The sequence below is a fragment of the Columba livia genome, chromosome 2, assembly GCF_036013475.1.
Source record: "Columba livia isolate bColLiv1 breed racing homer chromosome 2, bColLiv1.pat.W.v2, whole genome shotgun sequence".
Taxonomy (NCBI): Eukaryota; Metazoa; Chordata; class Aves; order Columbiformes; family Columbidae; genus Columba; species Columba livia.
The window spans coordinates 71,153,709-71,171,228 of record NC_088603.1 but is presented as its reverse complement, the minus strand read 5'-3'; the positions used below and the strand labels follow the sequence as shown (position 1 = coordinate 71,171,228).

Here is a 17,520-nt window from a genome sequence, read left to right as displayed (position 1 = left end):
GTGACTGATATTAGCAGAAACTTTATAGCCGTAACTAAGTGTCCCGGTTTCGGCTGAGATAGAATTAATTTTCTTCCTAGTGGCTGGTATAGTGCTGTGTTTGGATTTAGTGTGAGAAGAATAGTGATGATACACTGATGTCTGGTTGTGGGTAAGCATTGTTTATCCAAATCAAGGACTTTTTAGCAAGGAGGCTGGAGATGGCTCAAGAAGCTGGGAGGGGGCTTACCCAGGAGAGCTGACCCAAACTGGCCAAAAGGATATTCCACCCTGTATAATGTCATGCTGAGTATATAAACCAGTGAAAAGTATAGCCAGGGGATTGCTGCTCAGGGACAGGCTTGGCATTGATCAATGGTTGGTGAGCAATTACACTTTGCATCACTCATTTTGTATAGTTTTTCTGTCTTTCCCCCCACCGCCTTCCTGTTAAACTGTCTTCATCTCAACCTACTAGTTTTACTTTTTTTGATTCTTCTTCCCATCCTACTGGGTAGATGGAGGAGTGATCGAGTGGCTGCGTGGTGCTTAGTTGTCAGCGGAGGTTAAACCACGACACTGAGTTAATCCCTGAAAAAGCAGGTTGTGGAGTCTTTGCCAGTGGGGATTTTTAAGGTTATACAAATTCTTGCTTGTATTTTCTACCCATTGTAGTAAAAAACAGATGACAGTTCTAGGTCTCATGTTTTGCATTGTACTATTCTGAGAATTGGCGAAATAAGAGGACACACCCCAAAACAATAAATTGCCATAGCTTCAGTTAATTGAGGGCAAACCCTATCAGGGTGTATACTGCAATAGCAGTGACTGTGCTCTGCTACCACAGATGAGGCAGTTGAAAAGACCAGTGTTACAGAAGTGTGTGTGGGAGCTGATGGGGAAGTACATTTGCTTTATCCAGGTCCTGTGCTGCACATTAAGCAGCTCAGATGTAAAGACTGCGAAGCTGAATAGTGGTCTGATCAAGGCATATGGACTAGACTCCATAATTCTTCTCAAAGTAAACAGAAGTGTCATGTTTCAGGCTGATGGTGTCATGGCCTATGGAAAAGCCTGTCTTCCTTGTTATCTTGTGTTCTCTTTATCTCTGCTTGCCTACATATCCACCTGTCACACACCATGAGAATAGTTGAATGTCTTCCATGTCTGTTTTGCTCATAGAATGCATTGTGGTGTGCAATGCAATGAGATGCTGCACCACTGTCCCTAGCACTATTCCAGTAGTGATCACAATTAATTCTGTTGGCATTTACTGTGGATTCATTTGTTTATTTTTGCTGTTTCATTTGTTTGCAATGTCATTTCCTTTTCCTTCTGCCTTACTCTGTGCCTGTATCATCTCTTCTTTCACTCCCATTCATTTATCTTCATTAGTATTTCTGTTCTTTTTTTTTTCTTTTGCTGCTCGAGTCTCCTCTTCTCAGCTTTTTAAGATACAGTCATTACTCCTATAAAATATATTGTAGGAGCCATCAGATACAGATTTTGTGTGATATGTCTCTTATAACCATAAAACACCTCAGGGAGAATACTTTCTCAGCCCAAAACATCATATTTTTGCTTCTTGCAAGATTATTTAACTTCCTGTCTTTTTGTCATTTCTTTTAGGTTCCTACTGCACTTTTTTTTTTTTTTTCCTTTTTCTTTTCTTTCCAAGCAACTGTAAAATAAGAGTCACCAAACCATTGGATATTGTGTTTTGTTTTTTTTTATATTCCTACACGTACATGGTAAAAAAGGGAAAATAAAAGTTTATGAGTAGAAACTGAAAAAGAAAGGAGTGGAAGTCAAGGAGAGTCTATGCCATAGGTCAGCAAAGTACACAGAGATTGAGTGTAGATCAAAGAAAGTTAAAAATTATTTGACAGCATTTGATTTAGAACAGCCATGCTGAGAAGTCTCCTGTAATAATTTATCCTGCCTTTCATTTGTAGATTGCTGAGCTGTCTTGAAAGAATTCAGAGACTATGGAATGCAGCCACTCTTCATTTATGATTTGAGAAGATAGGATGGAAGGTAATGTGTCAATGCATGATCAAGTTGTCACCCTCTATCAGGACTGCTCTAGATGATTTTCTACAAAAGTCTGTGAACTGACTATTCATGGAAAAGCAGCAGTTTCTCCTGTGCTTTATTATGTGGCTGATTGAAAGAAGCTCAGAGTAGAAGAACACCATGTAGAATTGTGCTCCCTCCTGAGGTTCTTTCATTTTGTAGATGGTCTCTTCCATTCTGAGTACTTCTGCTGTGGTGGGGTGGCATAATAAAAATGGAATGCAATAGGCTGTGCATAAGGTTAGTGTGATTCAGTATCTGGTATATCGTATCTCTTAGAGATTCACTTCTCATCTGAAATGTATAACAGTATATTCAATTTAATGCAATCATGTCTTCCTGAATTAGGCTACATGATTCACTGCAAAGGCAAAGAATACAAATCTCTAATTAATGCATAGGAGAAAATGAGTTAAAATGACACTCATCAAGATTGAACTGTACTATCTCAACTACAGAAATTTTTTAGGAGAATTTTCTTAGGGTCATAAAAACTTGTTACAGGGACTTCTCCCGCTAGTAGTTGCTCGGTGCTGCCTTGACATAGGTAGTGTCTACTACAGTGCAACACGCCTGCCAATGCTACACATTCTGAATTCACGTGTCAACCCATATCCTCCAAAACCATGAGACTGGCTTAAAAATGACAAAATTTCATACAGCCGCAAGATTTGGGGCTTTTAAAATTATATAAAATAGTACATGACTATGTGACAAAACAATGTAAAGGTGTATCATTAAAAAAAAAAAAAAAAAAAAAAGAATTCCCAAACATGCCTAAACTATTCATGCTCTCACCATCCTTGGTGGTGGCTATCTGCCAAATGACAATAAATAATGACAATAAACATATATAGAATGCACTAGAGAGTGTATTTTAGTTCCAGTGAATACCTAATAATAATAAATGTGCTGAAGTATTCTGTGACAGCTCCATTTTGATTTAGACAACAGTAGAACTAGTTCTGTTGCTTTCCCAGATGGACATGGTCTGATTGGCAGTGGAACACAATTCAAACATAGAAGGTTTCTGCTGCTTATCACAAGAAATCATATCAAATATGCCACAGCAGATCTATAACATTTTTCATCAAACAGTATAGGAAACATCTTATTTCTATAACATTCTTTTATAAAGAAAATGACCTGTAGAAATTAAATTTGAGAGCACATATTAGATGCCAACAATATGGTTTAAGGTATCCAATTTGGTTTTTAGCTAGAACTTACTGAAGCTTCATCTAGAAAAAAAGAATGTGTTTAAAAAAAACAAACCAAAACAAACCAAAAAAACACCAAAACAAATGATTGTGAGTACTCCTGTCTGACCAACAGATTTCATATGGGACAAAGAAGTCTGAACAGGAAATTTTCAGAAAAGTGTAATTGACATCAACTTCTAGTCTTACCTTTTATTCCATATAGATGATGTTTAGCAACTCATGGAGAAGATAAGAAAAGATATGAAAGTAGCTTTTGCACACAGTTATTTTGTCACCACTGTGTGCTGGGTACTTCTTTTCCACTACTCTCTGTAAGGAGCAGAAATAACAGTAAGAACCATGACAAGATGTGTTTTTCTGGAATTGTGCTGCTATTTCATAGCTAGATGCTCATTATCTATAAGATAATGGATGTCAAACTCAGATGCGCAGATCTATATTATCCACATCTACTTTTATTCAGATGTATCTGATCCTCAATCTCTGGTTTCCCTTTAAGTTTTCATACGACTTCATTAGGAGGTCTCTTACACGCTTATTCCATTTCATTTAGAGAATACATAATTTATTAATACCACACATCACTGATAAATCTGCCTTTTTTACTAGAGTGTTTTGTCTATTTGCCTCCCCTCTACATCTTACTTTTGGGGCTTCATCTGTTGCAAACATCCATCTGTGTGTAGTGGTTTCAATGACCTTCCACTTTAAAGCTTTACAAAATTTTGTGAAGTGTTAAGTACATCTGAGCTACTCACTGCTTTACTACAGATATGACCCAGTGCCACTTACTCTAATTAGGTGGCTACTTCACAGGTAGGATTAATCTCTTAATATAACCAGAAATCTGAAATTATTGGCTAGCCTAACTAGTCATGGTTGCTCTGACTGAAGCAAGTTGATAAAAAGCTTTATCAGGGTAACCAATAATAACGGTCTAAAATATGTGGTTTTAGTAATTGTTTGAAGGGAGTAACAATCTTTAATGACATCGGGCCATAAAAACTGAGATTCCTGTCACAAAAATGTAGAATCTAAGATTAGGTTTTTAATCTAAGCACTCCAGATTTCAACAGGACTTGTCAAAGTATGTTAGTTTAAGCAGAGATGCAAGCTTTTCCATAGGCTTGTGTAAGCCTGTCTGACCAATCCTTACTTTTGCTGCTTTCAATTAAGACTACTCTGATTGAAAAATTCATATTAAATTCAGGACCCCACTGAATTTTTCCTAGCTTTGTGGAAAATTATTTTGTATCTTTTAATATCAGATGCTCCTACTATTTCTAATTGAAATCGGAATATGTGCAGAGCATGTATTTCCAAAATGATTAAAGTAAATGCTGTAACACTACAGGACTAGATCAAAGGATTTGTCAGTTACAATGCAGATTCCTTACTTTAAATGTGACTTCAAATACAATATCTATTGGCAATATTTTTGGTTTTCTGATTTCTAAATTGCAGTTTTGGAAGATCTACCTAACATCCTACTTAGTAATTATTTGCCTGAAGGTTTGTTACACAGGAACAAGGCCTACCTTATGGCCTTTAGCCTGTTAATGCAGATTTCATTTCAGTTAATTGACTTCTGTATAACTGGTGTTAGATGATGTTCTTTTGACCACCTTTTGTTGTACAGTGAAGAATCTGGATGCATCTTCCCATTCTTCAGATCAACATTTGAACAGCACTTCAGGGAAGTTGTTCGAGTTGCTTATTGATATGTGTGAGCCAGACTTGTGATTAAGTATTTTGATATGGGTTCAGGCCACGCACTAACAGCAGAGTCCCATGGTTCCCTGTATTTAGCACTATTTTCTAAACACTGTATTTTGATGTGTGCCTTATGATCCTTGGTTTATGTATTTTTTAACGTAGATTCACTGTCTTTTTCACAGGCAGTTAGTGAAAGGGGAATTCCAGTTTCTCAGATAACCAGAAATCTTATTAGGGTATGTCAGTATCTGTCTTTGTATTTAGACACCTGTGTCTAAAGTCAGAATGAAGTTATCCTCTTGAATGATATACACAATGGACCCCACTCCTTGTAATCTATATTTCTCAGCCTTCTAGAGTTGCTACAAGTGCATAAGTCATCTGGACTATCTGAGCTGAGATCTGCTGTGCTTCTTGGAGAGTATTTTCCTGACTTAAGGACTTCAGTTTAGTGGTGGCATTTTTATTATGTTGGTTTTATTTTTCCAAACCATGATTACCTTGACTTTCCTAGGCACTGTCTCTTCATAATGTTCTTCCCCAAAACTCTGGTGATGATCTCACTAAGTGACCTGCAAGTGTGTTTTCTTGTGTCAGACACTACATGCAAAGTCCAGTGGACACAAAATTCAGAAGTCTGCTACAGTCACAAGCACTCTGATGTACTGCCTTACACAGCATGTTTGCTGGTTGACCTGTTCCCATAAATCCCAGTAAGAAAGAGAAGCTGAAGGAGAAGTCACAGCGACCGTTACCTATGTGCTATGAGTGAGGTAGACACCAGCCCTGGCAGTCATCCTCCTCTTCCTTTTGACGTCTTTTATGACTGGGGGATCAGACTTTGACTTTCCATACAACAGGTGCTCACCTTTGCTATGCACCTTCTAATTTCACCATTGTATGTTTGAATCATTTTAGTTATCATAAACTCTTTCTAATGATGTTATTTGCTTCAGGCAAGCTACAAATCACCTTAAGATTTTAGGTCACGTTTTGCCTTGCTTTGTCACTGTGGAACCTCTGGAGTCTCAGGCTCTGATCCCATGTGTACTACTAAAGTAATCTTTTGGTAACTTCAGATCAATACGTCTGGCAGTCTTGGATGCACAAATACAGACAGCTTCTGTATTATTTTTCCCTGCAGTCCCCTGCACAACACCTTGCTTACACATTCAGCACTTGAGGAAAAGTTTTGGGCTAAGCAAATCCAGAAATGAGAGAGCTGCTGTTTTCCTAAAAATTAGATCATGTTCCCTGTCTTCTGTGCAGCAGGATGTGCAGGCAGTGTCCAGTGCAAGCAATCACACTGTCTGTGATTAAGGCGTAGGTGTTGAGATAATTGCGTGATTTTTAAATGTACTGTTCTGGTAAATACAACAGGGAAGTGTGGTTTTTTTCCATCTGCTATGCATAAATGCAGCTATCACTGGCTCAAATGAATGAGATCAATTTTATGCTCGACACTTGACGGTGACTGGAATGGTGGTGAAATGTCAATAACTACAACAGGTCATGTGACTCTCAGATCAGGAAAGGATTTTAAGATCTAAAGCTGAACATTAGGTGTATTTGTGAAGGGGAATGCAATAAAAGAATACATTTTTTCAGTGCATCAGAGGAAGGGGCTCTAAACACCCTCTCTGGAGGAATTCAGCTGCATATCAGTGAAGGTAAAGTGGATATAAGAAAAATGCCATGTGTATGGAGAGCATTAGGAAGGGTCATATATTTCAAGGAAGAATATTGTTTACAAGGAGTGTTAATAGGTTTCAAGGGAAATGTTAATTTTTTTTTTCCTGGCTGAAATAGCTACTGTAAGTTTTTAATGGTTAATCATTCATTCTTGAATTTTTATATTAAGCATTTCATATTACTTTATTGACTTAACTTTTATGCTCTTCTTCATTTTGACAGTAAAGAATGACCAGGCAATACTCTTTGAAAATTGGAGACCATTTGCAGCTGCTCTCTGCTGAGGAAAGTGAATAATAGGGTGCCCTCAAGGAATTTCAAAGGTATCACTCAACAGAAACTTTTGTGTCTGAAGAAAACTAGATCATTTTATCATGGTAGGCATACTGATATGTTTGCTTTAATAAAATGCCATATTTCTGCCTTTAATCTCTTGTCAACCAGCTATTAAAACCCCAAAGTGTATGCGTGCAGCACATGTAAACACTTGCAGTTTCAAGTTTGCCACACAACATACAAACAAAGCATGTAATTTTTGTTTTGTGAACAGTCTGTAATAAACTTACTGAGTAATGACAATAAGGTTCTTTTTTTCACCCTCCCTCAAGCCAACAAATCAATTTGATTTAATTCAATAATCCATGCAATTTTTTAAAAGCATTATTTAAATCCTACAGAGTTCTCTGAAGTGGCCAGATGAGGAAATCATGACAACTGTTTTCCATGTAAATAGTGATGAGCACCTGAAATAATAGCAGTGTTAGAAGATGATTACTTATGAGAATTGACTTTATGTGCCTCAAGCTCCCAGAATTTTGCACCTGCATTGAACAGTTCCCCTTGTCTTTCAGCACAGCAATTCTGTGCTGTTAACTCACTCATCATTTCTTGCCTGTTAAGGCAAGGCTTGAATCAGTGCCCGCAGTAATAGACACATGCTTTGAAAATAAAAGATGTTTCTTGTGACCCAGCTCTTGTGGTCCTTGCATCATATTCATTCAGAAATTCCTGAAGCTTTGGGTGGATAAAGCTATTTTAATGACTTTAAGAATCGCTTCAAATAATAATAGAAGACTAAAAGATAATATCTTCTGAACAATAGTAAATAAATATGTTCTGAACAACAATTATACCGTTTATGAAACAGATAATAAAATAATTACATTAACAGATAATATCTTCATTCTTTCTATCAATCCCCATGTGCTCAGGCATATTACAAGATGGTATAAATGAAAGAAGCCTGTCTGTTCATAAACCACCGCCTCAAAACTGCAAAGATAAAGAGGCAAAACTATACATTTAAGATTGTCAGCAGTCATACAGCACATCAGCGAACCACAAATATTTGAAAACATGGGTGGTTAAGAGCGAAAAACAGAGCTTCTCACACTAAGGCATGCTGCAGGACAGGCCCAACCACCTGTTGTACATGAACAAGTTGGCAGTGAAAACTGCATTTCCCTGAGCCTAAAAAAGGGAGCCATAGCTACCCTAAGCTAGTAGCTACACTGTGGATTCCCTGTCTATACCCATTCTTTTTCCTCTTACATTAACTCTTTTCAGTGTTTCTCTCAATGGGAATAGCATTAAACAGTCTCATTTCTACTTCTGGAGAAGTTATTCAGTACCACTGCTAATTTCTGTGCTGTTTCTCTATCTGCTACATTTTCTTTGAGATGGGGTTTATTGTAAGGAAGTTAGTGTTAGAAGTAAAGGAAGGTAATCAATTTAAATAATTACTATTTCATTGTTGATATTATTCCATAAATAGAACCTGTTTTCAGTTTTCATGTGTGCAGGTGGTTAATAATAAGGTATATTCATACAGCTGTCCAAGAAGTTTTTCTTACATTGTTACAGTATTCTAGGTTTTCTTCTATTTTTCACTGAATTGGACTAGCTACTTATACACACGTGGCACTAACTCATTTTTTTTTCCTTTCAGAGAAAGTTAATGTTCCTTTTCTGTGTTGAATTTCGAATACATGATGCCCTAGGTTTCCTGGGTACTTTTAAATTTCCTGTTAATCTTCTTTAGTTTTGGCTAGCTCACATAATTTAGCACTTTTTTTTCCCACCCTACTGTTACCTTACTTTCTTCTATCATATATTTGCTTTAATTAGTTTGTTGAACCCATGTTCTATTTCTTCTTAAACTGAAAATTGTTAACTAATTTCTAAATCATGCAAAAACATTCCTTTAATCTATTACTTTGTTTATCTCTTGAATTTTAGCAAAACTTTTTCTTTAGGTGTGTTGCTTACCCAAATTTATTTTTATTTTTCTTTCTTTTTTTATCTTTTAAATGAATTTTTGACCTAATACGTTGGAAATGCATGATTTTATATCATAGAATTTCTGTTGAACTGTCTGTTTTATAGATCATCTTTGGATTTTCATGTCAGCCTGTTAATTGACTTATAACCAGGATTGCCACTATCACTTTCTCATTCACATTTAATATAAAAAGAATATTGATAAAAGGATTAGTGTAAGTTAACCATTGCCCCATAAGTACTAATAAATTATTGAACAGGTTGATACTGTCCTATATACCACATATAATCATAGCTTGTCACCACGAGAGTATGTTCAACTGATTTCCATCTTATTGTCTATGAACAGGCTGTTTATTTTTACCATAATATCTACTAAGTATTTGTTAATCTTTTGTAAGGTAGTAGTATCCTCTGGCCACATTCTACTAAAAACTCAGGCAATTGTGGTATATTTTCCAACAACTTTTAAGTCACTTAAGAGTCTTCACTTTGATTTAGAGCTGGGTGTGTGCATACCTTAGGTCCCTCTAGCCCTTTAGCTGAAATGTCTAAGTTTTGGTTAAATATTGTCTGCCTCTGATTTCTGATTTAAATTATTTCTTTTTTTCAGTGTTTCCTGTTGTGACATAATCTTTCACAACTTTTCCATATTGCTAAATTGCAGATCACCAACTCTTACTGTCCTGTGACATGTCTGCAAAGGACATGGCTCTGGAATCATAGTAGATATCTTTCAGTCCCCAATTCCTGTGGTCTCCAACATGAAATTTTCTTGCCTGAGGCTGCAGGCTTTGCTTGGGGAGAACTCTGATGGGAATTTTTCCCAGACTGTGGCTGTAAGGTTTGCAATGTTCTGCAGCTCCCATGTGAAGTTATGGGATTTTTTTTTTTCTTTCCACTAACATGATTGGTGGAAAATACTTTTTTATGGTAAAAGATACTTTTCTTGCATTCTCAAGAAGGAGAAATACTTGTAATTAAATTTTGGAACAGGATGGGTTGTTTGGCTCTTGTTTTCCTGTGTTATCTAATGCTTGGTCTTTATGGCTATATCTCAAACAGTAGATTTGGAAGTATTTCTGGGTCCTGAGACAGTCAGACAATGTTCTAACCCCAGATCTTTTCAAAGTCGGACACACAACAGCTTTGGTCAGTCTGCTGATTTCCATGGTAAGGATCCTGAGGGATGCAGGCCGAAAGGTCTTCATATTGAGTGGTCCTACCAGATCTTTGTTCTGGGTGACTGAAGTATGCCCATTGCTGGAGATGGCTTTTGTTGATGCTCATTCACATCAAATGTGATTCAGTATGTAGTTATTAGGTTTCTTTGACTGATGTACAATGTCTGTGGAGAGGGTTAACATCCAAAAGTAAAAAAGGAAAACTGTGGTATAGAATTATGAATTAATTAGAAAATTATTATTTGATTATAACATTTACCATAACTGTAATCTATTACAACCATCATATGTCTGTATTGAATTTATTGATGACAAATTGCTTTGCGTAGTCTGGATTTAATACTTTAAAAATGTGATTGCAGGAAGAAACTGCTTTTCTGCATCTTGTCATGGGATTTTTTATCAATTCATTTGGATGTGACAGGAGGTCTGACAGACAACTGATGAACCATAGTGGTTCTCAGAAATGAGTGCAGAAATCTGCCTTTAAAAACTGAGTTTGATATATGTGAGCATAATTTTTCAACATTCTCAAAACATGGATCAAATATTTCTTGAATTACGTATTCTTTGCCACATGGAGTCAGACAACAAGCAGGCAGGCAGTAATTAGGATGGAGCTACAACAAAAACTGACCTGGGAGACAAACTTGTTTCATGGCTTTTCTTGGGTTTAGACATCCTTTTTCATTACTGGTGATGAAAAGTAAACTATTTAAAGCCCTCTTGTGTGCATGTGCCTCATTTTGAGTAGCTCAGCCCAGATCAGGTAAAAGTGAGAACTGAAATGTAACTTTGTGAGGAGTTTTGGCCATGATAACAGCGTGCATTTTGCGGCTCCACTCACCTCATGCCTTTTGTTCGTGGTGTTTTACACCTGATGCAGCTCTGTGCAGATGTGCTGACTGGGCCAGTGCTGCTCGCCTCTCTCTGACTGCTGGCTGCCATACCTGAAGTAGCTTCATTAGCAGTAGTTTGGGTCTTGATCTTCACCACGCTCCTCCACAGTATGCAAAGATACACAATATCATCTTCCTGATGCATGGGTTGTCTTTGGAATATAGAATTAAGACAGGTATCATGCACGTTTGCTTCCTGGGACACGTGAAAGACCAGTCTCCTATTTCTGCACAAGAGAGCTCTTGCTAAAAAGGAGATTATGATATAAATGCAGGGCAGTACTCACAGTACAAGAGTTGTGTGTGGGGCTTTTTGTTTGAGGGTTTTTTGATGGTAATCTTTGGCAGTGCAAATGTTGGTATTTTCTTGAGAAATGCTCTCCCACTGAAAAGAGCACAATTTGTAGCCTTTGCTTACTCTGAGTCACCTCAAAAGGACAGGAAAAATATTTATGGATATAAAAAAGCCCTAAATATTCTGCGCTAATCTGTATGGAGCACCAGCAAAACAGGATCACCTCCTCAGTCTACCATCGTCTTTTCATGCTTATTTAGGCAAATTGCATGTCTGTTTCCTCTGTAGTTTGAAAGCACCTTAGGACAGAGGCTATGTCTAGCAATCTCTATCTGCAGGGAAGCCCAGATTTTAGCTTTGTCCTCTGGAAACTATTTTCAAAATGGCTTTGTGACATCTCTATAGACCTGTGTTTCAGTGCCAAGAGCCAAAGATAAAAATGAATGTTGCAGTCTCACTTTAGTCCTGTTTCTGTCCAGGCTTTGCTAACACATGTCTGTACTTGGAAAGCAGGGGGTTCTGTGGTCAAGATAGAACTGGAATGTTTCTGGGAGGTATGTACAGAATTGCAGAAGCTGAAGTTGTTATTTTCCTCTTGCTCAAACTGAAAACTTAAAAGACTTGAACTACTTGTGAGGCATCTTGGGCCTTCTTTTTGCTGGAGAATACAGGGTGTCCTCTTATGATGAGGTAAGGTAGTCTTTGTTCGTTCTTCTTGCTGAAATCATAGTGGAATGCAGGAGTCCAGGAAGGGGCTAAAATCTTGGGATGGCAGATGGTGCACAAATGTGAAATTAAGATGGGGTTTATGCATCTCAGGTGCCTGCAATCCCAGTGCACAAGGGTTTAGCAGCAAAGCTGTGGTATTCAGCAGCAAATGCAGCATGGCAAATCAGCTGTACAAGCATTGTTTCACCCAGTAATATGATTTCCATTTTTCCCTTGATAGAGGATGAAATAATTCAGAGGTCTCCTTCTGCCAATATCCTTCCGGTATTCCTGCAAGGCAGAGACTTAACATGCAAGGTGAGACAGAGCTGTGTGTCATCCATACAATGAAACTCCTCTCAGTGTGCAGGTATGGCCATCCCAAGGAGCTCTGGTCTTTCTGCTTTGCTAAGAACTGTTTTTACAGGATCTGCTGGCAGTTGCCATCGAAGAGCAGAGTTATTTGCTTTGATATTGGTGCTTTGCATTTAAGTAAAGAAGTGTAAAATCTCATGTAGGTGGAAGTATTTATTTTATACAGAATATGGCTTTGGAAATCTCAGAAGGAAAAATCAAAGCCTGGGTAAAAAAGAGGCTTCCATCGATGAGAAGTACTGCTGAATGTTCTTATACTATGTCTATGCTCAATGTTTGCATGGATTTAAGAAACCAACAGCAACAACAGCAGAAAACAACAAAACATTCTCAATGAAAAATTGTAAGTGCAGTGCATGCAAGATGACTCTGATGGGATCTGCCTCCAAGTCTTCTTTCACTTGGTCTTTTTCTTTTTGTTTGAAATGACTGTCAGGATGGATTGACAGCTTTTTCTGATGGCCCTGTTACTTTTCATTAACAAGGAAAGGTGAAGGGAATAATTCTCTGAAATAATATCGACTTCTTATGTGATCTTGGGTAAGTCACTGGGCTACTTTGCTCAGCTTCCTCAAGAAGAGAACAATAGCATTTCTGTGCCTTGCACAGGTGTTATGACTGTTGGTGTGAATAAAGGATATTTTGTTTTTCGTGGTTAAACCAGTACAGACTGTTTTTAGTACTCTTAAAAAAAAAGAAAAAAAAGAAAAAAAGAAAAGGATGTTCCTAATCAAGCAGTATAAGTTTATATTTTGTTACATTATTAGGTCAATTTTAAAATGAAAACTGCTTTTCTGAGAAGAGCAGTTTTCTTTAGAAAATGTTGAAACCAATTTTCTTTTACATTTCAGACAGTGAAACCCACAGCATTTCTGAAATAGCTCTGTCAGATAAAAGAACAACTCCTGTTTGACATGTTCAGTTACCTCCTGCTCCACCCCACATATTTTTTTCAGCTGAACCTGTGTGTGTGACTTTATTATAACAGTACAATTTTTTGAAAGATGTAGTGTCCAACTTACAGACCAAGGTATATAAAAGAAAGATGAGGTGACTTTAAAGCACCTTTTCAGCCTTTGGACTCCAGTCTGATGTATAGATATTTGTATTTATGTGTCTCGTCTCCTGGGGCTTCCCAAGGAGTCACAGGAGTGACCGAATTCCTTCCATGTTAAATGCCAGTGCTGAAACATTCTTCTAGAGTCCTGGCCTTGCTGCATGTTTTCATCCCAAGGAGTATATAGGGCACCTCAGAAGGCAACTGTTGAGCCCTTCACTGTCATGTTTGGCTGTGGCTTTGCAGAGATGCAGATCACCACCTATCACCTACCCATCCCCCATCAGTGCTGGCACCACTGGCTTTTCTGAAAGCCTGTGGATGCCTTGATTCGAAGTTATGGTTAGACTGCAGTCAGCTGTTTGGACAAAAATACCAATCTTTTTGATCAAAACATAAATGCTAATAAAGGCTGGTGGTTTACCTGATATGAATTACTTGTTGCTTGCATGATTTTCTGAATGCCTTGAAAACGGCTTTTCCAAATTTCAAATGCATTTTTTTTATGGAGGAATAAGCTCACTTACTTCATCAGGTCTTTAAGAAAGCCAAACCCAAAACCTCATTCAGAGATTCATCGCTTGTCCACTCTCTTTCTTCCTGAAAAGGGACTGAAGAAATATTTTTTATGTTAGTTAACTACCTGCCAAAACTTGTCCTAACAAGACAGAAAAGAAACTTTCCTTTTGGTGAGCAGTTCTCTGATTGCACATTTAATATTGAACTGCATTTTATAAATACGAAAAAATCCCAGGCTTCTTGAAACATAATTATTAGTGTAACAAAGCAAGGCAAGAACAGTATCCAAAGAATTCATGTTTGAAGTAATAGATAATCCTGTAATTGCTACTTCTTGGTAGAATTCTGAGTATGTGAGAGGGAGCCTTTATTTTAAAATGGCACACACACATCAAAGATGCTTGCCTTGTCTTTTATACAGTAGCTTTCTTTCAAGTAAAGAAACACCCACACAGAAAGTGAAAAAAACAGTTCTGTTATGATCTGAAGTCAGTTCATTTCTACTCAAAAGTAAATGCTGGTTTTTGGCAGCCCACAGATGGAAATGTGTTTAACGCTGTGAAGGTGAATTGCTGCTACAGCAAGGACTGGAAGCGGATGTCAGCACAAGGGAATTATTGTCTGGTTTTTGTGAGTGGTTCTTTGCTAAAGGATTTTGGACTAGCAGTTGCCAAAGCTTAGAGCAACGTTTGTTTCCTTTGGTTGCTGATCTTCGTAAAAAGCATCACGCAAAGAAAATTTGCCTCAGTGCGGATGAAAGCATGTTGCAGGTTTCAGCATTCAGACTGAAATCCTAACTCCCACGTGCACGGAGGCTGTTAGCAGAACAGTCTGCTTAGGCTTCCTAAGGGTAGTGACTTCTCTATTTTGAGCTAATCAGAAAGGTAGAAGATGTAAAGAAGAAACAGCTGCTGTAAGGATTCTTCTTCCAATATGATTAGCCAAGGCTTGAGCATCACCTGTACTGCAACTAATATCTTAGAGATTAAACCATTATGTTTTTATAGAAATCAATCTACCAACACATGCAATATAGTAGAAGTTAGCCTATATATATGCCTTTGAGTTCTCCTTTATAATTCTACTGCAGGGTACGGACCTGCCTTTTAATCTCTTCAGAATTTTACAAAATGTACATAAGTGTTTTCTTTCTCTCGGTTTTTGTATGACTTTTCTTTAAATTATTGGCAGAAGCTGGTGAAGATTTAGTGAAGCCCCGATTCAGAACTGTGTTTGCTTTTAACATTAATTTCATTGTTGTCTCAGCTAAAGAGCCTTTTCTGAAATCCTAAGAGAGGTCTGGCAGACTGTGTTAGTGACCTCACTTCTTGCAGTAGATCTTCTTTTGTCTTGCAACTTTAAGATTGCCATGGCATGGATTGTCTCTTCTTTCATGCCTATCACCACAAGACCAGGTTGATGTGTGTGCTTGGTACTACAGTATAGATGGAAGTAAATGTCATGTTTTAATCCCAAAGGTAGGCCCCATTTAACTTTAAAATGTGGCTTGTTTGGTTGTGCTGGGGATGGATCCAGCGCTTCATGGTCTTGAAGTTGTTCTCTTGTTTTCCAGCAGGTCTTAAAAACGGTGCAGCTGATATGGAGAACTGGGATGTGAGTAAAATGCTTGGTCAGTTCTCTCTCTGACTGGCTAAAGGATATTTCCAGACTCTTCTTTTCATTAATCATTTCCAGGAAAGAGAGAACAATCAGCTCCCCAAGCCAGATGAGGAGGGGCCCCTTCTGCTTCTCCTGTAGCACCACCAAGTGATTGGAAGCAGAAGACGCTCAGAAGCGATGGAGACACTGAGGCTGAACACAAGCCTTGTCTAGCAAATCACAGGCCACAATAAGCTGTAAAGCCTTGAAGGACAGTTAGGGACTAAATAAACCCAGCTGAATGTGTGTATCTGATCTGGATATGATGACACTCTGGAAGAGGGTTTAAAAGCAAGCAGTGTAACTGGCATAACTCATCCTGTTAAAATCAAGAGGAGTTTTATAACAGGTTTATAATGGCAATGGAGCTCAGCCAGAGCTGGGGGCTGTGGAACAGGAACCTACTAAACAGTGAATCAGAAGACCAGTATTTCTTAGTGATAGTTTTCTTGTGGTTATAAACCTTGTTACCAACAAGTGAGGCTTTTTCCAAACTGGAGTTTGTTCTTTGAGGCAGATTTCTGCAGCTCTTTCTTCCCAAGCTGTTCATGCTTTCATATGTGCCATCAGAGTGCACTGCTGGGTTAGCTAGCAAAAGTCTTTTTCAAGGAAAGGTGTATGTTTGCAAAAATTTGAGTGTGACCCCATGCTTCAAACACACAAACCTGTTGCCATAGATATCAGCATGAAGGAAACACAGGGATTTAGGAAGGGAACAGAGAGAAATATTTATTTCACTTTAAAAAGTGACCTTGGAAATGTGCATATCAATTAACCAGCATCTGCCAAGAAGTTATTCTACAAACAGAAAACTAAAGAGCTTGCAAAGAAGAATTTTTTTCTTTCTGAAAGAGATGGCTGCATGCCCACATGAATTCTATATCTCCACAAAAAATGTGTATTTTTAAAAATCTCTTATCAGATCTACCGAGATGAAATTAGTCTTGACTAGAAATGCTGTTGAGAGCCAAGGAGAATCGGGAATTAGAAACTCCACAGTTGCAAATTCTAGTTTAGTTCATTTCACGTGTTCCTGCTGAGAAAGAGCAGAACCTTTGTGCCTCTGCAATGTTTTCATAACCCTTCCAATACCCAGCTCTGAGTGAGAGACATCTATGGACATCCACTGCATGTCAAGTGCAAGAGAGAAATGAAAGGTCTGAAGGATCAGAGCTCATCCTGGAGCAACTAAACCAGAGCTTTGGGCCATAATAGCACAGCCCTTAGACAGGACGAGCTCATATGAACTGAATAATTAAATGTGTGTATCTTCAGTAGTTTGGTTCTGTATGTCATTTTGTTACAGCTTAGTTGAACTTTCTGATAGAAACAAATTTCAGGAATTTGGTACACCAGAGGAGAAAAAAAAGAAAAAAAATAAAAGAAGGGTGAGAGTGGACAGTCCTGAGAGTGATGGCTGCCCCCAGGAAGTTGAAAAGGGAGAGAGAGACATTAACGTGAATCGTGATGTTTCACTTGGCTTATGTGATTTTTGGTCTATACATTTTAAGCAAAGCCTATGATTCCTAAAGGCCAGACTGTATTACGACTTACATGACCAAAAGGACTTAGCTTATGTACTTGGCTTACTTTTTTCCTTTCAAACATTATACATTGTTCTTAATCTGTTTCACAGGAAAGGGAGGAGGGAATCTCCAGCATTTATTTAATCACTAAATGGGATAGCATTGTCTCCATTGAAGGATGGTAACTACTTACCCTTGTTTGCTGAGCACAGGTTGATGGCTTGTGACCACAGGACACAATTTAATAGGTTGATCTGTGTCAGTCACCACGGTAACTAGGCCAAGCACAACTTCCCCATTATTTTCACAGACAGAGTTCTGCCTTAATTTCT

The 17,520-nt window shown here is 37.9% G+C and overlaps 1 long non-coding RNA gene across 1 annotated transcript in view; it reads left to right on the top strand.

Annotated features, from left to right (window-relative positions):
• The window catches only part of LOC110366251 (uncharacterized), a 36,414-nt gene extending 19,369 nt beyond the window's left edge, over nucleotides 1-17,045 (top strand). The window contains exons 4-7 of the long non-coding RNA XR_010470274.1: nucleotides 1,935-2,016; nucleotides 6,909-7,009; nucleotides 12,294-12,370; nucleotides 15,577-17,045. This is a non-coding gene — a long non-coding RNA (uncharacterized LOC110366251). The remainder of the gene's footprint in view (nucleotides 1-1,934; nucleotides 2,017-6,908; nucleotides 7,010-12,293; nucleotides 12,371-15,576) is intronic.
• Nucleotides 17,046-17,520: the final 475 nt, after the last annotated feature.